Source organism: Zalophus californianus, chromosome 4 (genome assembly GCF_009762305.2).
Source record: "Zalophus californianus isolate mZalCal1 chromosome 4, mZalCal1.pri.v2, whole genome shotgun sequence".
Taxonomy (NCBI): Eukaryota; Metazoa; Chordata; class Mammalia; order Carnivora; family Otariidae; genus Zalophus; species Zalophus californianus.
This window is the reverse complement of record NC_045598.1, coordinates 35,629,451-35,654,356: the sequence shown is the minus strand read 5'-3', so window position 1 is coordinate 35,654,356 and position 24,906 is coordinate 35,629,451. Positions and strand designations below refer to the sequence as shown.

The 24,906-nt window shown below is 39.5% G+C and overlaps 1 long non-coding RNA gene across 5 annotated transcripts in view; it reads right to left on the bottom strand.

The window, feature by feature from the left end:
* Nucleotides 1–24,906, bottom strand: part of LOC113911410 — a 67,185-nt gene that overhangs the window by 24,209 nt on the left and 18,070 nt on the right. For 4 of the 5 annotated variants that reach the window (XR_003516463.2, XR_003516461.2, XR_003516466.2 and 1 more), the window contains exon 3: nucleotides 9,730–9,804. The exons of the other annotated variant lie outside the window; for it this stretch is intronic. This is a non-coding gene — a long non-coding RNA (uncharacterized LOC113911410). The remainder of the gene's footprint in view (nucleotides 1–9,729; nucleotides 9,805–24,906) is intronic. 5 annotated transcript variants of the gene reach the window in all.

Below are 24,906 nucleotides of genomic sequence, written 5' to 3'. Positions count from 1 at the left end.
GACATGCAAGCAACCCAAGTGTCTATCCATAGATGAATGGATAAAGAATATTTATATAATATATATATATATAATGAAATATTACTCAGGCACTCTTGCCATTTGGAACAACATGGATGGACCTAGGGTATAATGCTAGACAGAATAAGTTAGTTAGAGAAAGACAAATACTATATGATTTCACTCATATGTGGAATTAAAGAAACAAAACAAATGAACACACAAAAAAGAGAAAAACAAAAACAGACTCTTAAAATACAGAGAACAAACTGGTGGTTGCCAAAAGGGAGTTGGGTGGGGCAATGGATAAAATAGATAAAGGGGATTAGAGTACCCTGACTGTGATGGGCACTGAGTAATGTATATATTTGTTGAATCATATTGTACATCTGAAACTAATACAACATTGTATGTTAGTTATACTTAAAAATTATACTTAAAAAAACCCAACCTCGGTGCCATTTATATTTGGGGTGGGATAATTCTTTGTTGTGGGGGTACTGTATTGTGTCTTGTAGGATGTTTAGCAGCATCTCTAACTTATACCCTCTAGATGCCAGTAATACATCCCTACACTCAGTTTTTAACAGCCAAAAATGTCTCCAGATATTGCCAAATGTCCCCTGAGAGGTAAAATCACCCCTGGTTGAGAACCACTTCTATAAAATTATTGTCATTAATGTATTATAGGTGCAAAGATAGACAAATAGATCTATGGAACAGAAGAGACCAAAAATAGACTTCTTCAAATATGGAATGTGATAAATAATGAAGATGAAATTCCATGCCAAGGAATAGGCGGTTTATTAAACGGTGCTGGAGCATTTGATTGAAGAAAATTACAATCTTATACCATTCATAAAAACTTCTACAAGAAAATATGGGTGAATATCTTCATTTCAGGGTATGAAGGATTTCTTAATTTTATTTTGTATATATTTAAAAAGATTTATTTATTTGAGAGAGAGAGAGAGCGAGCGAGCAGGAGGAGGGGCAGAGGGATCTCATGACCCTGAGATCATGACCTGAGCTGAAACCAAGAGTTGGATGTTTAACTGACTGAGCCACACAGGCGCCCTAAGTATGAAGGATTTCTTAAACAGGACACGAAAAGCACTTGGATAAAAACCTAAGTAAAACTTCCTAATATAAGATAGTTCTCATCATGTCCTAAGACAGGGCTTCCAAATCCCAGCTAAGTGGCAAATTGGAGGAAATTACTTGTGACCCAAATATCCAACAAAAGATATACATTTATAATATAATGAAGAAGTACCGATCAACACCTAATGCTGACTGTGTTAGTTGCCTAGGCCTGCTGTAATAGATTGCCACAAACTGAATAGCTTAAAAACCAGAAACTTATTTTCTCACAGTCCTGGAGGCTAGAAGTTCAAAATCAAGGTGTCAGCAAGACTAATGCCTTCTAATGTCTCTAAGGGAGAATCATTCCATGCCTCTCTCCTAGTTTCTGGTGGTGGCCATCAATCCTTGGCATTTCTTGGTTTATAGCTGTATCACTCCAATCTCTGCCTCTGTCTTCACATGGCCTTATTCCCTGTCTCTGTCTGTATCTTAACATGGGCTTCTTAGGACACCAATCATTATATTTGGGGTCCACCCTAATCTAGTATGACTTCATCTTAACTTGATTACATCTGCAAAGACTGTACTTACAAGTAAGGTCTCATTTGAGGTTCTGATGGGACACTAGTCAGCCTCTTACAGTCTGCCATCTGAACCCCCAAATTCACATCTGTTCCATATGCAAAAAAAATTTATCTCATCCTAACATCCCCCAAAGTCTTAAATTATTCTGGTATCAACACTAAACCTCAAATCTCATAATATAAATAATCTAAATCAGGTATTAGTGAGACCCTGGGTATGGTCTACTCTGGAACAAAATTCCTTTCCATCTATGGACCTCTGAACCTAGAAAACAATTTGTCTGATTCCAAAATACAATGGTGAGACTGACATAGGATAGATACACCCATTCTGAAAGGGAGAAAATGGAAGGAACAAGAGAAACTAGTTGTCTCAAGCAAGTTCAAAACCTAGCTGGGAAATTCCATTTGGTTTCGAGACCTGAGAATCATTCTTTGTGGCTTGATCTGTCCTCTGGGCTGGAGGAGGCCTCTTTAGCCTGTGCCTCTGGGTCCATCTCTTTGTCCTCTGCCTCTATGTCTACAGTACTGCCCTTGGAGTCATTCTTCCTTTTACTTGAAGCATAGCACATATTTGCAATTGAGTACAGCTCATTTCCTGCTGGTAGAATCTTTGAAGTCTGACAGCCTTCCTTCATTTAGTTCTGTCTCTAGTCCCTTCTGTCCAAACTGGCAGTGTTTCTGCTGATATACTATTCTCAAAAAACTGTATTGATCTTCCATATATGTCAAGGGGATCCACATCATTACATAAGAGGGTTCTCCAAAGATCCTTCTAGGAGAACCCATTTCTATTCCTGGATTCTGCTGAGATAGTTGATTAGATCCATAAGTCACAAATTTAATCTCCTCAGCAAAAGTTTATCCAGCTACACTCTTGGTTCTATTTCCAGAACACACTATCTCAATAGGCTGAGAAATCTCCAAATCATCAAGTGCTGGTTCCTTTTTGTTTAATAATTCCTTCCTCAATTTATCTATTTCCTCTCACATTTTACTATAAGTAATAAGGAGAAATCAGGCCACACCTTCCATACTTTTCTTGGAAATTGTTTGAGCTAAATATCTAAGTTCATTGCTTACAATTTCTACTTTCCACACAACAGTAAAACACAATTGAGCCAAGTTGTTTGCCATCTTATAACAAGGATTGCTTTTCTTTCAGTGTCCGGTAACAGGTTCCTCATTTCCTCTAAGATCTCACCAGAAGCACCTTAGTCTCCATATTTCCAAAAAAGTCTCTTCAAGGCAATCTGGGCTTTTTCTATCATGTGCCTCAAAATTCTTCTAGCCTCTACCAATACCTAATTCCAAAACTACTTCTACAATTTTAGGTATTTGTTACAGCAGTGCTCTACTTTCTAACACCAAAATCTGTATAAATCCACATCAGTTAGAGTTCTCCAGAAACACAGAACCAATATGGAAGATATTGGAGAGGAGAGAGACAGAGGCAGGCTGGAAACTTAAGGAGGAGTTGATGCTGCAGTTTTGCACTCTTGAGACAGAATTTCTTCTCTGGGAAGGCTCAGATTTTGCTCTTAAAGCCTTTCAGCTGATTAGATGATACCCACTACATCAATGGGGGTAATCTACTTAAAATCAACTGATTGTTGATGTCAACCACATCTACAAAACATCTTCAGAGCAATACCTAGATTAGTGTTTGATTAAAAAATTGGGTACTGTAGCCTAGTCAAGTTGACATATAAAACTAACCATTAACACCAACCATAGAATAATGGACAAATAATAATAGCTAATTCATAAAAGAAGAGACCCAAATAGTCAGTAGCGCAGTAAATTTGCACAACCACATAGAAATTTAGATTTCTGGGGGCTCCTGTGTGGCTCAGTTGGTTAAGCAACTGCCTTTGGCTCAGGTCATGATCCCAGAGTCCTGGGATTGAGCCCCGCATCAGGGTCCCTGCATCAGCTCCCTTCTCCCTCTTCTGTGCCGCCCTGCCCCGCTTGTGCCCTCTCTCTCTATCTCTCTGTCAAATAAATAAATAAAATATTTTTAAAAAAGACATTTAGATTTCTGTGTAAGTAGGGGCTGGATCGGAAAACAGGAACCATTTTATGTTTTCTAGGTATGAAGGTTTAATATATGAATTAGGGGCTTATACAACCATTGGAAGAGCAGAAGAGTAAAGGTTGGAGAAACCACCATCAAAGATCAGGTCCTACCAAGAAATGAGTAGTTCTCAAGAGCTTGCTGAGAAGGTGCCATAATTCTCAAGAACCTGAGAGCCAATTGTCTTAGTCTGCAGTAGTGAAGCAGAAGCAGACAGTGTTCAAGAGCTCTCTAGGAAGCTACTATGGCTTTCATGCCTTCTCACATATCTGGCTGTAATTGACTTCAGAGAATAATGGTATTCCTCTGCTACTCTCCATTTCATATCGTTACATGCCTCAGACTATTAGACTCCTGGAAAATTCATCAATGTAACAGTCTCCTTAGTTTTTATAATGTTTATTTTCTGCCCTCTGGCATGCCCATGTCTTACAAAGGCTTCCAGGTAATTGTTGTTGTTGTTTTTTTAAAGATTTGATTTATTTATTTGACAGAGAGAGACAGCAAGAGAGGGAACACAAGCAGGGGGAGTGGGAGAGGGAGAAGCAGGCTTCCCGCTGAGCAGGGAGGCCCCATGCGGGGCTCAATCCCAGGACCCTGGGATCATGACCTGAGCCGAAGGCAGACGCTTAACGAATGAGCCACCCAGGCGCCCCCTAAGGTAATTGTTAAGCAATTTCCTGTTCATTAGGTATAGTCAGCAAGATGTTATCAAGGTAGTGAATCAACTACCTATGGAAGTTGGTTACATAATATGGAAAGATGATATGATCAAAGTCTCTATACAGTCTAGATTATGACAGAGAATTGGAGAGTTGACACAGACTTGAGACAAGATAATGAAGGTGTATTGTTTCTGCCAAGTAAAAGTGCCCTGCCCTGGTTATCTTTGCCCATGTGCACCCCCTGCCCCCATGCACACCAGAACGAGAGATGCCTGCCTTATCTCTTAACAATTAAGTGCTCCACTTGGCCTCCATCACTCTTACCACACATTGAATTCAGGAAGCCCATTTCAATGACAGCATTTCCCACTGTCTTGCAGAGAATGGCAATACAGAGCCTTTCAGGGATGCTAGTGTTCCCTTCCCAATGCATTTTTCAGTCTGGTGAAAGGAGTGCATTTTTAAGACTGCTATAACTGATCATTTTGCCATCTTCAAACCAGAAGTTCTATTCCTTGCCCTTTTCAAACCACTTAATTTGGCTTTCATTCCTATCATTCCAATGCTCTTATTAAGATTACTAATAATCTCATGTTGCTAAATCCAAAGGACACTATAACCTTTAGCAGCGTTTAACAATTTCTGTTCTTGGCTTTAATATTGCCATTCTCTTTTGGAGTTCCCTGTACATCTCTGCTTCTCTGTCTTAAGCCTGGCTCTTCCTCCACCATTCATTCTTTTTTTTTTTTTTTAAAGATTTTATTTATTTATTTGAGAGAGAGAGAGAGAGAATGAGAGATAGAGAGCACGAGAGAGAAGAGGGTCAGAGGGAGAAGCAGACTCCCTGCCGAGCAGGGAGCCCGATGTGGGACTCGATCCCAGGACTCCAGGATCATGACCTGAGCCAAAGGCAGACGCTTAACTGACTGAGCCACCCAGGAGTCCCTAACTTCTATTAGTCTCTCTGGTATATGGCAGTTTCCTAATCTTTCCTTGTTTCTCATGACTTTGATGGTCTTGAGATGTACTGGCTAAGCATTATGTAAAATGTCCCTGAATCTGAGTTTGTCTAATGTTTTTCTCATGATTAAACTGCATTTATGAGCTGATGCCCTTCTCTGCATATCCCATCAGGGGTAAATGATAGTCAGTTGACATCACTGATGATGTTAACTTTCATCATGTGGTTAAGGTCATGTTTGCCAAGTTTCTTCACTGTAAAGTTACTGTTTTTTCCCTTTCCCTGCCCTATCCTTTCATAGAGAGTTAGCAAGTATAACTGACCCTTGGAAGGGAGAGGGCAGAAAATAAGCTATGCATCCTAGGGGTGGAATCTCTACATGTGTTATTTGGAATTCTTCACTGTTTTAATTATAGTTTTTAAAACATTTAAAGTTTCTTGAAGAGAGGATCTTCACTCATTTTTTGTTTTATATTCTTCCAGAAGATATTCAAATTATCTTTAAATCATGTTATAATTAAAAAATTAATTTGAAGATGATTAGAACTTAAAAATACACTAATTGGAAGAAGGATTGACATCCAGGAATATGGTAATGTCTCTATTTAGTCAAATCTTCCTTTATATCTCTAGGAATTATTATATGCTGATAATATGTTCTGGAAGCACATAAACAGATATGCAAGAATCTGCTTTGTAGTCAGACACTGCAGTCCTGTGTCTTGAGAGTCTGTCTGAAGCCTGAAATAACGTCCAGGTTGCTCCAGGGAAGAAACTTATCAGAGATATAAACTTGTTACTGAATTTTGCTACATCAAAGTAAATTATACAGAAAACACAATTACAAAACCCTGAATGAGGTTTAGGGAAAAGGCTGATAAAAACCATATATTCCTGAGGTCAGGGACCAGGTTTGCTTAATCTTTTTATTCCCCACTGCTAGGACACATTGGTACGCATGGGCACTTGTTGAATGTCTGTCGAATAGTCAAATAAAGCAGTGAATAAATATTCACTGAAAGTCTTGGTCTTAAACTTTTGGCCACACAAGATGTGGTTTTTCTTTTTTTCAGCCTTAGTGATACTGTTTTATTTATTTATTTATTTATTTATTTAAATTTCAGTATAGTTAACATGTAGTGTTATATTAGTTTCAAGTGTACAATATAGTGATTCATCATTTCTATACATTACTCAGTGCTCATCATGATGAGTGCGCTCTTTAATCCCCATCACCTATTTCATCCATCCCCCCACCCACCTCCCCTCTGGTAATCATCAGTTTGTTCTCTATAGTTAAGAGTGTGTTTTCTGATTTATCTTTTTTTCTTTGTTCATTTGTTTTCTTTCTTAAATTCCACCTATGAGTGAAATCATATTGTGTTTGTCTTTCTCTGACTGACTTATTTCGCTAAGCATTATACTTTCTAGATCCATTCACATTGTTGCAATGGCAAGACTTCATTCTTTTTTTATGGCTGAATAATATTCTATTGGATATATACCACATCTTCATTATCCATTCATCTATCCATGGACACTTGGGCTGCTTCCATCATTTGGCTATTATAAATAATGCTGTAATAAACACAAAGGTGTATATATCTTTTCAAATTAGTGTTTTCATATTCTTTGGGTAAATACCCAGTAGTGTAATTACTGAATATTGGGTAATTCTATTTTTACTTTTTTGAGGAACCTCCATACTGTTTTCAAGAGTGGCTGCACTAGTTTGCATTCTCACCAACAGTGCAACAGGGTTCCTTTTTCTCCACATCCTCACCAACACTTGTTTCTTGTGTTTTTTGTTTTTAAAAAAATTTTTAAAGTAAACTCTACCTCCAACATGCAGCTTGAACTCATGACCCTGAGATCAAGAGTTGCATGCTCTACTGACTAAGCCAGCCAGGCATCCCTGTTTCTTATGTTTTCGATTTTTGCCATTCTGACAGGTGTGAGATGATATCTCATGGTGTTTTTTGTTTTGTTTGTTTTTTAAGATTTTATTTATTTTTTTTAAGATTTTATTTATTTATTTGACAGAGGGAGACACAGCAAGAGAGGGAACACAAGCAGGGGGAGTGGGAGAGGGAGAAGCAGGCTTCCCACTGAGCAGGGAACCCAATGCGGGGCTCAATCTCAGGACCCTGGCATCATGACCTGAGCCGAAGGCAAATGCTTAACAACTGAGCCACCCAGGTGCTCCTTAAGATTTTATTTCTAAGTTATCTCTACACCCAATGTGGGGCTCGAACTCACGACCCCATGATCAAGAGTCACATGCTCATGTACACAATAGCCAAACTATGGAAAAAGCCTAGATGTCCATTGACAGATGAATGGATAAAGAAGATGTGATATATATATATAATGGAATGTTACACAGCCATCAAAAATGAAATCTTGCCATTTGCAACAATGTGGTTGGAACTAGAGGATTATGCTAAGCGAAATAAGTCAATCAGAGAAAGACAATTATCATGTGATCTCACTGATATGTGGAATTTAAGAAACAAGGCAGAGGATCATAGGGGAAGAGAGGAAAAAATGAAACAAAATGAAACCAGAGAGGGAGACAAACCATAAGAAACTCTTAATCATAGGAAACAAACTGAGTGTTGCTGGAGGGGAGGGGGGTGGAGGGATGCGGTAACTGGGTGATGGACACTGGGGAGGGTATGTGTTGTAATGAGCACTGGGTATTATATAAGACTGATGAATCACAGACCTGTACCCCTGAAACCAATAATACATTATATGTTAATCAATTAATTAATTGAATTTAAATTTAAAGAAAAGAGTCGTATGTTCTTCCTACTGAGCCAGCCAGGTGGTTTGGATTTGCATTCCTACCCTCATGGTGGTTTGGATTTGCATTCCCTGATGATGAATGATATTGAGCATCTTTTCATGTGTCTGTTGGCCATCTGTATGTCTTCTTTGGAGAAATGTCTGTTTCTTTTTTAAATTGGATTATTATTATTATTATTATTTTGGTGTTAAGCTATATACCAAAGATATGGGTTTTTTTTAAGATTTTTAATTTAAATATTTGACAGAGAGAGAGAGAGACACAAGCAGGGGGAGCAGCAGGCAGAGGGAGAAGTAGGCTCCTGCTGAGCAGGGAGCCTAATGCAGGACTCGATCCCAGGACCCTGGGGTCATGACCTGAGCTGAAGGCAGATACTTAACTGACTGAGCCACCCAGGCATCCCCAAAGATGTGTTCTGATCATTGTACATATCATTTTGATCATTGTATGTATCATAATCATTGATCATTGATACAACAGCTTCCATGGATGATTAATTTTACGTGCTTAGATTATTTGAATGACTTGTCACTAGCTTTTTCATTAGTGTCAACAATGCTTACATTCAAGTTTAAATGATGACAGAGTCACTAGAAATGGCATAAATTTAACAGCATTGAAATTATGCTTATTATTGGCCCAACACATTGACATATAATTCTATAGAAGATACATTTAAAAAGCAGAATATAAAATCACATTCAGGGGCACCTGGGTGGCTCAGTTATTAAGCATCTGCCTTCGGCTCAGGTCATCATCCCGGGGCCCTGGGATCGAGCCCCGCATTGGGCTCCCTGCTCCGCGGGAGGCCTGCTTCTCCCTCTCCCACTCCCCCTGCTTGTGTTCCCTCTCTCGCTGTGTCTCTCTCTGTCAAATAAATAAAATCTTTAAAAAAAAATTAAAAAAATAAAATAAAATCACATTCAGGCCGAGATTATAATGATAAAACAAATCAAGCTTGCACACGGTAGCAGGCATATATTGTTTAGCATCCTTTATTTTTCCTAAGAGCACGTATTTTTTTTTTTTTTTAAGATTTTTGTATTTATTTGAGAGAGCGCAAGAGCACTTGCAGGGGTGCGGTGGGGGAATGGGCAGAGGGAGAGAGAGTCTCAAGCAGACTCCATGCTGAGAGCAGAGTCCTACATGGGGCTCTGTCTCATGACCCTGAGATCAGGACCTGAGCAAAACCAAGAGTTGGACACTTAACCAACTGCGCCACCCAGGTGCCCCTCCTATGTTTTGTTTTTAAGGAAACCACTTCTCACCAGTTCTCAGCCATATAGGTGGGTCCTGATAATACAGGTGTATCTGAACTTCATCTCTCTGGCCATAGTGGTTGGTTCATGGATGGACAGGTAACCTAATTAGAGACTATTTGCTAGGGCTTGATGAGGTGTGAGGATGTGGGATCTAGAACTTCTGCAGCTATTTTGCTATCATACTGGGAGAGACTGAACTCCCTAAGTTACCATGTTTTGCCTGAGGATAAAGCAACACAGTGGTAGGCAGAATAGAGTATATGAAAGAAACTTGGTACTTACTTGGTGATTTAGTTTGAGTTGCTGGGTCAAGTCTCATCTGAAGCAATACTTTTCAGTCATTTGCAAGTGAAATATCTAATAGATACAGAGGCAAGGACAGGAAACAGGGGGAAATAAAAAGAGTTTTGATTTGTTGCAGTGGTGGGATTGAGAGTAATTTTTTCTTTTTTTTTGATTTCTACTAATATTGTTTATATGACTCATAATTGACAAGGGTTTCTGGATGTTGGTAAAAGATCTCAGAAGACAAAAGGTCTCAATAGGCATAGTATTGTAAATGTATATTTACAACATAGCATTCATTATAAATATTATGACAGTTCTCTTAATTCTCTTCTATATTAAGCATGAACAAATAGAGGGCTCAGTGTTAGACCACATGCTTTCAGAATGGAAGCAAGTCCATTTCACAAGTGTATTTGGTAAATACACAGTTTACTGGTGGTCTACTATATGGCAATTTTCAAATCTTAATAGAAAAAATGGAGACTATAAAAATTAAATCTAGGTTGATTGATTTTACCTAGAGTTGGTACACCAGAAGAACAGAATGAGACTGCACAATAGACATTTCATAAGGAACCATACTTCTTCATTTTCCTCTCAGATCCCTGCATTGTTGCCAACTCTGCTGAACACCAAGCCTACCTCTCAGGAGTCAAGGTTTGAGCCTCACTCTGTGGCATCCTCCTTTATAAAGTATGATGAAAGGTGGTCCCTGACCTCCTTCAACTGTCAAAGAGCTGCAGTTCAAGGATCCTTTTGGTTTCTGATTACTCAAGAGAAGAGGGGGAATACAAGACAAAAGAAAGACTCTAGGGACAGAGAGAGGAGTGAAAGTGTCAAGAGCCCCTTTACCTAGAAATGCTTAAAGTGAAGGAAGGGAACTAAGAAATGACAAAAATACTTTAAGTCTTCACAAAAACGAAATAGTTTATAAAGGCAACACAAACATCTTTAAAATGTTATTGTAGAATGTTTACTAACTGGAATTTAAATAAAAGCTTAAAAAATGTTATCGGATTTTGTTAATACTGTCCCCAAAATAGAGTATAAATACATTCAACTAACAGAGTAACTGTACGAGTGAAGAAGAGACAAGACCTTGTAATTTCAACTCCTCACTTTGTAGGTGGACATTAGCCAAGGGGCCTTTTGGGTGTTGCTGAGGAGCACAGCCACTCTACCCCCTCTAAGGGCTATGTGTCCATCTCATTTATGGCCATCATACACGGCACTTTGAGGTTATGTCTTTGATTCAATCAGTTTGAACCAAAGCACCAAAGCCTTTATCACTTCTCAGTAAATCAATATCTCTATTAATATTTATGTTTAAAACACTTAAATATTTAGGTTCTGTATAAAAACCACAGGGCAAAAACTTGCATCTACTTGAACTAAAACCTAATATAGGGAATAGTTTTAGTGAGTCACAGAATTTGTAGGTTCTGAAAATGTGAGGTTTCTCTTGGTTTGTCTACAGAAGTTTCATGTTTTTAACAACATATATATATATTTTTAAAGATTTTATTTATTTATTTATTTGACAGAGAGCATGAGAGAGCACAAGCAGGGGGAGCAACAGAGGGAGAGGGAGAAGCAGGCTCCCCGCTGAGCAGGGAGCCCTATGTGGGGCTCAATCCCGTGACCCTGGGATCATGACCTGAGCTGAAGGCAGATGCTTAACTGACTGAGCCACCCAGGCACCCCCATAAATTATATCATTTATCTCATGCCTCCCTTCTGCCCCTCCAGCACCCAGATTTCCGCTCTCAAAATAACATATAACAGCACTTTGACTTTATTCAGGTATGTGAAAAGCATTTTTTGAGTGCTCATTTTATCCGATCCTTGACTTCTAAGTTTTGAGTCTGCTGAAGGGTATGGATAGGTAAACAGATAATTTCCATACAAAGTGACAGTGACAAGAACACTATGGCGTCTTAGCCCAGGAGAGGGAAACGTTTTCAGGCTGTATGACAGGACAGAATAAATGGGAATCACTCAAGAAAGGAAAGGGAGAACGACCTTTTGGAGAAGCAGCTGTACAGACTTGAGAATTAAGTTCACAGAACTAGGTACTTGTTGCTAATTTATATCATGCTGGGGAATGGAGACAGGGTGGGTCAAAGAGTAGTGGGAAAAATATCACTTTACTCATTGTTTTTTAAAAGTGTACAAGACTCATTGATGAGTCATTAAGACAATGTATTTTCTGAAAAAGAATAGAATAGAAAATACCAGATTGCTTCACATGCAGTAAGGCTAACTACTGGCATGTCAATCTGTTGTTTTAGAGTTGTGTGTATAGTGTATAGTGTGTGTGTGTGCCAAGTCACAATGTAAAATGTATTTCTTAGTGTGGGACATGGTCAAAAAAATTGAAAGTCACTGTTTACAGTATAGAACATTTTATTTATAGTGGAAAGCTGGTTTTAGGTATCCTATTCTTATTACATGGCCCTGCCTCCATTTTTTGTCATTTATTCATTCATCAAATACTTATCAAATACATATTTTATACTCAGTGCTAGTAAACTCCCTGAAAGAAACTCACAGTCTATGGGAGACAAAGAGCTACTGTTTATCACAATCCTCAAGGTGTGTATTGTAAACCACCTACTTTGGAATCCTCAGGGTAAAGTGCTTATTAAAACACAGGTAATGGGGCACCTGGGTGGCTCAGTTGTTAAGCATCTGCCTTCGGCTCAGGTCATGATCCCAGGGTCCTGGGATTGAGCCCCACATTGGGCTCCCTGCTCAGCGGGAAGCCTGTTTCTCCCTCTCCCACGCCCCCTGCTTGTGTTCCAGCTCTCACTGTCTCTCTCTCTCTCTCTCTCTCTCTCTGTCAAATAAATAAATAAAATCTTAAAAAAAACACAGGTAATGACTGCACCAGACCTACTGCATCAGAATCTCTGTGTGGGGCCCACAGGTCTGTAATTTTAATTAGAAGTCCTCAAAAAATCTCATATATATTCAGTTTGAAAAAAATTCATTTCTTGAGTACAAGCTGGAACCAACATTGTTCTCAGCCACATGGGTTCTTTTTCAGTTCCTTCAAGAATCCAGCACCCTTGCCACTTACAGCCTTCCCACATACTGTTGTTCCCTGGTCTGAAATCCTCTCACTCTTCCCTGGCCTATTTTAATCTATCAAACAGGCCTCAGTTTAAATGTTACTTCCTTAGGAAGTGTTCCCCAAAACCCTAGGCTTCAGAAGGGGCTTTTGTTATATGCCCCCTTGTGGCAGACAATGAAAATGGCTGCTCCCCCTTCAAAAAAAGGACTATTAAGGGTATGGTCCACTGACAGACAGCTGTTAACTCCTTCAGTTCCACCTCAGCTTTTGAGAGGCAGTTATGCTTTTCTCCTACAGCTTCAGCCAATGACTAAGATCGTGCCTAACATGGACGTCCTGTAATGTGCAGTCTTTGCTCCAGAGCTCCCCATTGGACTGGCAAAGGCTTCGACAGATCTGTATTGCGATCCTCATGGCTCCTTTTGCCCAATCCTGCTTGCCCCCTTTTCCTAAGTCTTACTCCCAATAAGCCTTTTGCCTTTCTGACTCCATCTCAGCATTCCTTCCCAGAGGATTCAACTGGTATACTTGCCTTGGTATTGTTGGAAGAAAGAGACTGAAGGAGAGAGGCATAAAATCAAACTGTAGAGGTAAACTTAATAGGCCATACTGAGTATTTTTTATTTTATCATTAGGGCAGTTGGAAGTCACTACCTGTTTTTAAGCAGACTGGGGAGGAGTAAGGAAAGTGATCAAATATAAATTTAGAAAGACCACTCTGGTTGTTGTATGTTAAAAAGACTGGAGGCCTGTGGGATTGAAGACAAGAAGATCAACAGGCATATATATAACTGGAATCTAAGAAGAGGGAATAATGTCTTGGACTAGGATGAACCAGAGAAAATGAAGATTTGAAAGATATTTAAAAGTAGAATTTCCAAAATTTGGTGATTAATTGGATGTGGGTGGTGAGGGAAATGTAAAAGTCAAGGATGTCTAGATCTCTGGCTTGAGCTATTGTGTGGAAAGTAGTGCCAGACATTAATACAGGGAGTCCTATGGGAAGGAGTTCAACTTTGGACATGCAGAGTTTGAGAGGCCCCTAGGACATCTGAAACCACTACAGAGATTTAAATATATTATTCTGGAGTATGAAGCAAAATTTAGGCTGGAGAAATCCATTTGGGAGCCCTTGGCATATAGATGGGAGCAAATGAGATCATGTAGGAGAGGTACAATGTGTTGAGAGAGGTCTAAGACATTGACCTAGGAAACTCCAGCATATAGGGTTCTGCTGGAAGACAAGAGGTTAGCAAATGAGACTTAGGCCAGGGAATATGGAGTCACAGAAACTTTGAGAAGGTTTTTGATAAGGAGGGGCTATCAAATGCTACTTAGTGTCCAAGGAAGATAAGGACTGAAAACTGTTCTTTTGTTTTAGTGATATGGAGGTTATTGGTGATCTTATTAAGAGGCATTTCAAATGAAGTGGCGGAGGTGGAAGCCAGACTGGAGTGGCCGAAGAGTGAGGGAAATGGAAGAAGTTGACACAAAGTGTTATAACTCTTTCAAGAAATTTGTTTCTGAAGGGGGAGGGCAATAAGGCAGTAGTTAGGGAAAATATATAATCAAGGTTTTATATTTTTTGTTTTTAGGATGGAAGAGATTTGAGTGTGGTTGAAAGTTGATGGAGAGGAGCCAGCAGAGAAGATAGAGAAGAAAGTGATAATCAAAGGCAGAAGATTTCTGAGAAGGTGGGATGGTGGGGGTTGGGGGCAGGACTCTAGGGCTTAGGCAGAGGGACTGACATTGGAGAGAAGAAATGCCTCTTCTTTCTTTGGAATAGGAGGGAAAAGAAAGGTGTGAATGTGGATACTAGTAGACTTGTAGGCTTATTTATTTATTTTAAAAGATTTTATTTATTTATTTGAGAGAGAGAGAATGAGAGAGTGAGGGGGAGAAGCAGACTCCCCTTTGAGCAGGGAGTCTGATGTGGGACTCAATCCTGGGACTCTGGGATCATGACCTGAGCTGAGGGCAGTGTCTCAACCAACTGAGCCACCCAGGTGCCCTAGACCTGTAGGTTTAGTGATGGGAGTAACTCTTTGTATTAGGAGACAGGGAAGGTGGAAGGTTGGAGGAGAGTGGAGGAGGAGGTTTAAAATAGTCTTTAGGCAGTGGGAAAATGAACTTTTTTTTAACTTTTTATTTTTTATTTATTTATTTTTTTAAAAGATTTTATTTATTTATTTGACAGAGAGAGACACAACGAGAGAGGGAACACAAGCAGGGGGAGTAGGAGAGGGAGAAGCAGGCTTCCTGTGGAGCAGGGAGCCCGATGCAGGGCTCGATCCCAGGACCCTGGGATCATGACCTGAGCCAAAGGCAGACGCTTAATGACTGAGCCACCCAGGCACCCCTGATTTTTTTTTTAAGATTTTATTTATTTATTTGCCAGAGAGAGAGTGAGAGAGAGCACAGGCAGGTGAAGCTGCAGGCAGAGGGAGAACCAGGCTCCCGGCTGAGCAAGGAACCCAATGTGGGACTTGATTCCAGGACGCTGGGATCATGACCTGAGCCAAAGGCAGCCGCTTAACTGACTGAGCCACCCAGGTGTCCCGGGAAAATGAACTTTTTGACCACAGGGTCTTACCAGGAAATGTGGTGAGCCCAGCTAATTTTTTAAACTTAAAAAAATTTATTTATTTATTTATTCTTGAGAGAGAGAGAGAGAGAGAGAGAGAGAGGGAGATTGTGCACGATCGCTTGAGAGAGCGATTGTGGGGAGGGACAGAGGGAAAGGGAGAGAGAGAATCTTAAGCAGGTTCCATGCCCAGCATGGAGCCCAATGCAGGGCTCGATCTCACAACCATGAGATCATAACCTGAGCCCAGATCAAGAGTTGGACGCTTAACTGATTGAGCTACCCAGGTGCCCCAAGTATTCTAGAAATTCTTATAAATGGAATCATACAACATGTACTCTCTTTTGTGTATAGCTTCTTTTGCTTAGCATTATGCTCATGACATTTATCCATGTTGGTGTATGTATTAAGAGTTTGTTTCTTCGGGCGCCTGGGTGGCTCAGTCGGTTAAGCGACTGCCTTCGGCTCAGGTCATGATCCTGGAGTCCTGGGATCGAGTCCCGCATCCGGCTCCCTGCTTGGCGGGGAGTCTGCTTCTCCCTCGGACCCTCCCCCCTCTCGTGTGCTCTCTCTCTCTCTCTCTCTTTCTCTCTCTCTCTCATTCTCTCTCTCTCAAATAAATAAATAAAAAATCTTAAAAAAAAAAGAGTTTGTTTCTTCATACTTCTTTTTTTAAAAAAAGAGTTTATTATTTGAGAGAGAAAGAGGAAGAGAGAGAGAGCAGGGGGAGGAACAGAGGGAGAGGGACAAGCAGAATCTGTGCTGAGCACAGAGCCCAATGTGGGGTCAATCCCATGGTCCTGATGCTATTATAAATAAAGCTGCTATGAACATTCTTATACAATCTTTTTGTTGCTATGTATTTTTAGTTCTCTTGTCTAAATACTTAGGAGTGAAACTTCTAAATAAAGAATAGGTTTATGTTTGAAATTGCCTAGCCTTTTTCCAAAGTGTTCCATTTTTAATTCCCACCAACAATGTCTGAGAGTTCTGTTTGTTCCACATCCTTTTCAATATTAGGTGATGCCAGTTTAAACATTTTTTAGCCATTGTAGGGTGTTAGTGGTATTTCATGGTGATTTAAATTTGCATTTTCTTGGTGAGTAATGATGTTGAATACTTTTTCATGTGCATATTGGCCTTTCGTATATCTTTCTTTCTGAATGATCTATGTCAAAGATTTTGCCTATTTATTAACTTTAGGAAACTTTATATATTTTGAATATAAATCCTTTGTCAGATATGTTTTATGAATATATTCGTCCATTGTGTGGCTTGCCTATGACTTTCTTAATGATATTTTTTGATGAACAGAAGTTTTATATTTTGATGAAGTCTAATTTATCACTTGCTTTCTTTTCTGATTACTGCTTTCTGTGTCATGTCTAAGAAAATTTGCCTGCTCCTGTGTCTCCTATTTTTTTCTAGAAGTTTTATAGTTTTAGATTTTACATTTAGGTCTGTCATGGATTAATTTTTCTGTATGGTATGAGGTAGGGGTTGAGGTTCATTTTCTTTATATGGAGAATCACCTGTTTAAGCACTATTTATTGAAGGGATTTCCTTTTCCTAATGGATTGCTCTGGTACCTTTGACTCACATATACCTGTGAGTTATTTATGGGTTTGCTATTTAGTTCCATTGATTTATATGTCTATCCACATATATCCATATATGTCTATATGTCAGCATCACTCTGTCTTAATACTAAAGTTTTTTTTTAAAGACTTTATTTATTTGAGAGAGAGAATGCGTGAGAGAGAACAGGAGTGAAGGGCAGAGGGAGAGGAAGAAGCAGACTCCTCCCTGAGCGGGAGCTCTATGTAGCACTGGATCCCAGGACTCCAGGATCATGACCTGAGCCAAAGGCAGACGCTTAACTGACTGAGCCACCCAGGTGACCCAATACTGAAGTTTTATAGTAGGTATTGAAGTCAGGTAGTATAAGTCCTCTAGCTTGTTTGCTTTTCCAGGATTGTTTGGTTCTTTCTAGGTCCTTTGCATTTCCATATACATTTATGAAACTGCTTGTCAATTTCTAAAAACAACAACAACAAAAGATACCCTTCCATAAATTGATTGAACTAATTTGGGGAGAATTGGCATCTTAACAATATTGAGTCTTCTAATCCACAAACATGATATATCTCTCCATTTATTTAGGTTTTCTTTAATTTTTCTAGGTTTTGTAGCTTTTAGTGTACAGGTTTTTCACATACTTTGTTAAACTTAAGTATTTGATGTTTTTTGATGCTATTGAAAATTATTTTAAATCTCATTTTCTAATTATTTCTACATCATGCATGGAATTGATCAGCCATTCTGAATAACTATGGGATTCATATTATGGGCTGTTATAGGGTCCCATGGCTAAGTCCCAGTTTCAGGAAGGTGGTCTGGAGATTGGATACTCCTTAGTAATTAAGGTATTCTTTTTCTTTTTTTTCTTTTTTTCTTTTTTTTAAAAGATTTAAATTTTTTAATTTTTTTTAAAGATTTAAAGATTTTATTTATTTAATTGACAGAGAAAGAGAGAGACAGAGAGAGAGGGAACACAAGCAGGGGGAGTGGGAGAAGGAGAAGCAGGCTTCCCGCCAAGCAGGGAGCCCGATGCGGGGCTCGATCCCAGGACCCTGGGATCATGACCTGAGCCGAAGGCAGTTGCTTAACCAACTGAGCCACCCAGGTGCCCCTCTTTTTCTTTTTTTTAAAGATTTTATTTATTTATTTATTTGAGAGAGAGAGAAAGCAGGAGCAGGGAGAGGGGCAGAGGGACAAGCAGACGCCCTGCTGAGTCCAGAGTCCAAGGCGGGGCCCCATCCCAGGACCCCACTTGAGCCAAAGTCAGCCACTTAACCAATTGAGCCACCCAGGTGCCCCCATCAAGGTATTCTTTTATGGGATTGCATGAAATTGGATCATCAGAATGGTGCTGACATGCTGGTTTTGGATGAAGTAAATTTTTCATACAGATAGGGGCCCTATAAAAAAGTTTTTTCTTTTTTCTTTTTCCTTTTTAAAAAAGATTTTATTTATTTATTTGTCAGAGAGAGAGAGAGAAAGAGAGAGAGAGAGCATGAGCACAAGCAGGGAGAGTGGCAGGCAGAGTGAGAAGCAGGCTCGTCACCAAGCAAGGAGCCCAATGTGGGACTTAATCCCAGGACCCTGGGATCATGACCTGAGCTGAAGGCAGATGCTTAACTGATTGAGCCACCCAGGCATCTCCAAAATCTTTTTCTATACCCTGAATTCCCTAGGGGCAGCCCTGACTAGGATTGTGGTTGTCCTTAAAGGAGGAGACAAACAGCATGTCAGAGGAGTTCTCTTCTCTCCTATGTGGTATCATTCATTCTGGCAAGAACCACTACTCTCTATCTTTCTGAGACCTGAGACAAGGGTAGTTACTACCTTTTGTTCTCCACGACTATTTTCAGTGAAGCCTCTGAAATGGATCATCATAGTAAAATAATTTATCCCAATGTTACACTGCATCCTTAGTAAAAAATTTATCCCTTATTTCTATTTAAGTACACATGATTGTATGGCCAATATACATTTCAAGGAAGCTGATTCCTTACCCCTGCAGCCTGCTGTCTATTGCACAAGAACTCATTATATATCTAAAGTGTGGTTGAGCCCAGTTGAGCTTTATTCTGACTGCATCACATTGAACTTCGGAGACATTTTAAGTCTGTGAAGTTGAGATGGGAACCATTATGAAAAGCTAATGTGAATGTTCTGTTTACTCATGGCTTTTATATAATTTATTCATGCTCTTTTAGGCTAGCAAAATAATTCCCACGTTATTTTAGTATTTCTAATTAACCAAAGTGAACATCACTGATGAGTGACAGGGCTTCTCAAGTGAAGGATGCCGTTATGCTGAAATCAGCACCACTCTGGCAGCAAAGGAAAGACTCTAAGCCTGTTTTTGTACACTGACGAGTAACTTTCTAGATTCTTATCTGCTCTTAGTTTTTGTTCCTGGGAGGAAAAAGATACTGATTTTTTTTTCTAATATGTCTTCAACCTATATTTTAAAATGTTTACTCTAAAAAAAATGTTTACTCTCATAATAACTTGTGGCCTAAAAGGCAACTGCATTTGGTATAACTGCAAAGTAATTAGCTGGCTAGATATTTTCCATAAGGAATCCTGATGTCTTCATGGACAGGACTCTACTCACAATATGGGTAATATGTTGAAAGGGCATCTGCATGGGCATCAATGGGAGAGATATGGTTTGAACTTAAGAAAAGTAACTAATTAATAATTTAGTTATAAGTAGATATGGGAAGCTGAATAACATGGCTTAGGGGCCCCCAAAAGATACATCCTCTAATGTGTAAATCATAGAGTGTAACATCAGCCAAAACAAAGGTATGAACTTACTCAATTCATTGATTCTAGATGTACTTTTTATTCCAAAAGTTTTTGATATATTCTTTGATGAATATATTACTGTCTATTTCTCCCTCTTCAGATCTTTCACTTTAGACCAAGAAGAATAAGCTTCCTGTAAATACATGATTTTTCCTAGAAAGTTCCCATGATTTGTATGACTCAATTATGTTTCCAATGCTACTTTACTCATAGCACTATTTCTCCATTTCTCTTTGGACCTAAAGCACCTGTTATCATGAATAATGACTGCCAGTGAATTTTAATAGTTGTTATTTATTTTAAAAAATAGTTGTTTGTTCTTTAAACCCTCTCCTCAACATTTTAGCTTAGTCCACCATCAGTGTTCTTTCTAAATGGGGTAACCTATGAGGTTCCTTCTTCTCAAATAAACTCCATGTCCCCTTATATTTTCAGCATTTAAAAGTCATATTGACTTGGGAAAGTAGGACCTGACACTCATGGAGATAACTGGCAAGAGTGGGTAGCATGTGTTAGTGACAGCGAGAGACTGCTTTGTGCTGCTGCCTGGTTTAGGTGGTAGTAACCCAGAAAGAAGGAGTAGAGGGGAGAACTTCCTGAGCAGTGGTAAACCTCTTATCATCCCCTTCTTCCTCTAATAGAGGGATGGGCAAAACCTACGGCAATATAATTCTTTTTTTAAATTTAAAATTAATTTTTATTTTTTAAAAGATTTTATTTATTTATTTGATAGAGTGAGAGAGAGAGAGAGAGAGAGCATGAGCAGGGGGCAGGGGTAGAGGCAGAGGGAGAAGCAGACTCCCCACTGAGCAGGGAGCCCAATGCAGGGCTCGATCCCAAGACCGCGGGATCATGACCTGAGCTGAAGGCAGCTACTTAACCAAGTGAGCCACCCAGGCACCCTAAAATTTCTTTTTTTAAAGCCACATTATTGAGTTCAAAAAGTGACTGACATACAAAAAGCTGTACATATTTAGTGTATACAACTTGATGAGTTTGGAGATAAGTATACATCCATGAAACCATCACCACAATTTATGCCATAAACATATCCATCATCTCCAAAAGGCAGGACTCTGAGGAAACTAGCCCTGTTTTGCTTGAAAACCTGGCAATAACCCAACTGAGGAGAGATGGCTTGTAAGGGGGTGTGCATCCTCTCTAAGAAACACCACAATCATACTTGGTTGCCACTAGAACCATAAGTAGGTTCAAATCTCAGTCTACTCTAGAGAGTCTGATATATAATATGGCCCAGAAAGGAGTAGCTAGTACATTAAATGAATTATCACAAGGTTTAGCTAATATATACAGTGCTAGCAGAAACCTGGAAACATGTGTAGGAGTAGATTCTAAGGGTATCAGATCAAAGAAGGCAAAGCATAACTAGATTGGGAAGAATTCATTGATACGGGGCTGCTTACTAATACATAAATTAATGTATTAATTTATGCAAATGGAGGTGGCTCTAACAGCTTAATGGGCTGGTTGACTAAAATTTTGGCTCACTGGTAGCCTGTTGAATGAGGATAAGATACCAGAGCTTTGGTGGCCTGGAGTAAAGAAGGGTATCCAAAGACTTAAGGGGACAGGAAGGTTAGAGTGGATTTATCTTATACAAATGGCATGCTTACCCTCCAACTATAACTCCTGGGGAGGCCTGGATGGCACTCCTGCCACTAAGACATTGAAAAATACATTAGTGAGAAGAGAAATACTAAACATTGAGAAATACATTAGAGAGGTTTGTGGTTGCTCTCCTTTGTGGGAAAGGTATGACCATGCAAGATGCTGCCATTGTGATGAACTCCCTGATTTCACTAGAAGTGGTAGAATTCCAAGTAGCAGAGGTCAAGTGGCAGTCCTTAACCATAAAAGACAAGATGGGCATGTTTATTCTAAAGGGCAGGAGGGATTTTATTAGTAATAAGAATGTTTTGGCCCATAGGGACCTTTGGTTGTGACTAATTGATCATGATAGCCCTTGGAGTAAAATAGATGAACAGGCTGGTCTTTGTTGCGTGGCCAAAAATCTGACTGGAGTTACCACAATGGAGAGTCATGGCCTCTTGCCCAGTTTCCAAACTTAAGCCAGTTCACAAATGTAGAATCCTTTGATTGAGTGGGAGGCTTCCTTCCCATGAGGAATGATCTTGCAGCATTGCTGCATGAATACATCATAAATCTTCCTCCACGCCTTCTCCAAAGGGACATTCACCCATTTGCTAGAGTGGCTATGCACTGGGAAAAAAAAGGAATATCTAGATCTTTCAGGTATTAATGTTAATCACAGGGGATCCAAAATGACACTGTGGCTCACAGTGGGGGCTATGATTAGAAGGTGATAGATGGGAGTCTTAGCATGAGGTAAGATGGGATCAGTTGGTCCACAGACATATCCTATGGTTATTTCCCCAGTTCCGGAACATATAAGTAGAATGAGAGCCACTGTGGTAGAAAGGCTAACCCTCTCTATCAAAATAGCAAATCAGAAGCAATACTGAATCCCTGCAGGAATTGCAGATATTAGTACCACCATCAGAGACTTGACACATGCTGGGATGCTGATACCTATCACATCTGCATTTAACGTACCAGTTTGGCCTCTGCAGAAGTTGGATGAATCTTAAAGAAAGACTAAATTATCAAGTTAGGAGATGACACCATGGAAGGATAGGATTTGTCTTACGGTATGCAGTATATCTTTGAATCAGAGACTTTTATATGGTGCTGTCTCCTCCATATCTGGAATCTAGAAATCAAGGGGAGGAAGTGGGGATGGCTCCTCTCATGATTAATATTTAGTAACCAACTCAGGAATTTTGCTTCCTCTTTCAGCTACTTTGAGTTTTGGTGGTTTGGAGATCTTTGCTTCTAATAGGGAATACATACAATAATAGTTCCATTGAATTAGAGGATGAAACTCCATTTGGCTATTTGGGCTTTTTATGACACTAAACCAGCAGGGAGATAAAAGAATTACTCTACTGGATGATTATTCCCTGATTACCATGGGTAAATCAAGTTGTTGCTACACAGAGAAAAAGAGTGATTCTGGAAACAGAGGATCCCCTGGGGCTACTTTTAATACTCCCACACACAAAGTAAAGGTTATGGAAAACTATAACAATCAAACAAAGGCAGGATATTGGAGGGCCCTTCCAAAATGAAGGTTCAGATCACCCTGATGTATAAAAGACCAGAATGGTTACTGTGGTTAGTGGAAGAAGGAAGTCACAGACACTAACTATGGCCTCAGAACCAATTGCCAAAGTGAGGACTGTAGTAGCTTTGTCTATTTTCTCTTCACTGATTATGTGTAGTATATTTATTTGTATATTTAACTATTTTATTCTTTCCTTTTTCTCTTTATTATTTTCTATACAAATTGTTGTTGGCTAACTTGTTAGGTGGAAACACTTATTTTATTGTTCTATGGAAGTTGGAATATATGAAGAAGGGTGCATATGGAAATTAAAGGGATGAACTGGGCAGTTATTAATTTATTGTTTCTTAGATCCAAATGCACTCTTCTTTGTCCCATTTTTTAAAAAGATTTTATTTATTTATTTGACAGAGAGAGAGACAGTGAGAGAGGGAACACAAGCAGGGGGAGTGGGAGAGGGAGAAGCAGGCTTCCTGCTGAGCAGAGAGCCTGATGGAGGGCTCAATCCCAAGACCCCGGGATCATGACCCGAGCCAAAGGCAGACACTTAACGACTGAGCCACCCAGGTGCCCCAGTTCTTTGTCCCATTTTTGATAATGGACCCTGTAAACTTTGTCAGTTAGCTTGATATTAGCCTTTGTCAATAGAGAGTTCTGGAGGGACACTGCAATCCATAGGAGAAAGATACTTCATTTCCTGGTTCCAGTGAGCTGTTTTTTGACAACATGAAGGAAGCCTAGCAGTGCTCACCTAGCAATCCTCATGTACTAGCTGTGACCTGCATCCCTCAGCATATTTCTCGTCCACCCAGCAGGCTGGACTCTGATTGATACAAAGGGAGTTAAATTCTTATGCCCTAATTATCAGCTTGACATGAATTCCTCAGTCTTAGTCCTTCAATGTAAGTTTTTATTTATTTTTATTTTATTTTTTAAAAGATTTCATTTATTTATTTGACAGAGAGAGACATAGCGAGAGAGGGAACACAAGCAGAGGGAGTGGGAGAGGGAGAAGCAGACTCCCGTTGAGCAGGGAGCCCGAGGTGGGACTCGATCCTAGGACCCTGGGATCATGACCCGAGCCAAAGGCAGACACTTAATGACTGAGCCACCCAGGCGTCCCAAGTTTTTTTTAATGTAAGATTTTAACTTGCTTATTCCTATCATCATAACTGATGTTTGATTCTATTTTTGATAGCTTGTTTTATGTATTTGGCTCTTATGCTTCCTTGACATTTCCTTTATTTACTTTCTTGTCCTTTTATTAAACTTAACTTCCAATTAAAAATGGATAATTGGGGGCAGAGACAATGTACTTGTGTTGTTTTTTATTCAGAGTTTAATTCTTTGCCCTTAATCTAGCAAGAACTCTGGACTAACACTGCATAGGTTCCAAATAATATCTCTGCTATTTAGCAACCACATTAGTTTATTACTTTCTGAATCTACTTTCCTTACCTGTAAAATATATATAAAGAATTTAGCTTAGTGTCTGATGCATAGTAAGTGCTCAATTTATGTTATTAATATTTTTCTCCATATTTCCTATCTATCTCCAGCCTTTTATTTGCCATGGGACTTTTGAGGAAATTGAAAAATATTTCCAGTGAAATTTTGTGGTTTGCTTCAAGTCCAGAAATCTGAGAAAGAACCTGAACTTGGCTCATGTTTGAATTCTGGCATATACATATTTGTTTGCAGGACAGGATTTGAGGGAGAGTTCATAGCACATCTGCGAGAAAAACACCATGAATGAAGAAGTCTGGTGCAGGGGACTAGACTACATGACAAGTCCTAGAGAATGGTAGCTGTAGAAGTTGCAGGTGTGGGGAAACTGTGCTGACCATAATTTAATCTAGTCCTCTCCAACCCGTTCTGGGTGTTCTAGAAGGAAGAGAGCTGGATGGAAGAAAATCTTGAGTAGTAGGGGCCCATCAGCTCTGCTGAGCTGCTGGTTCTAGG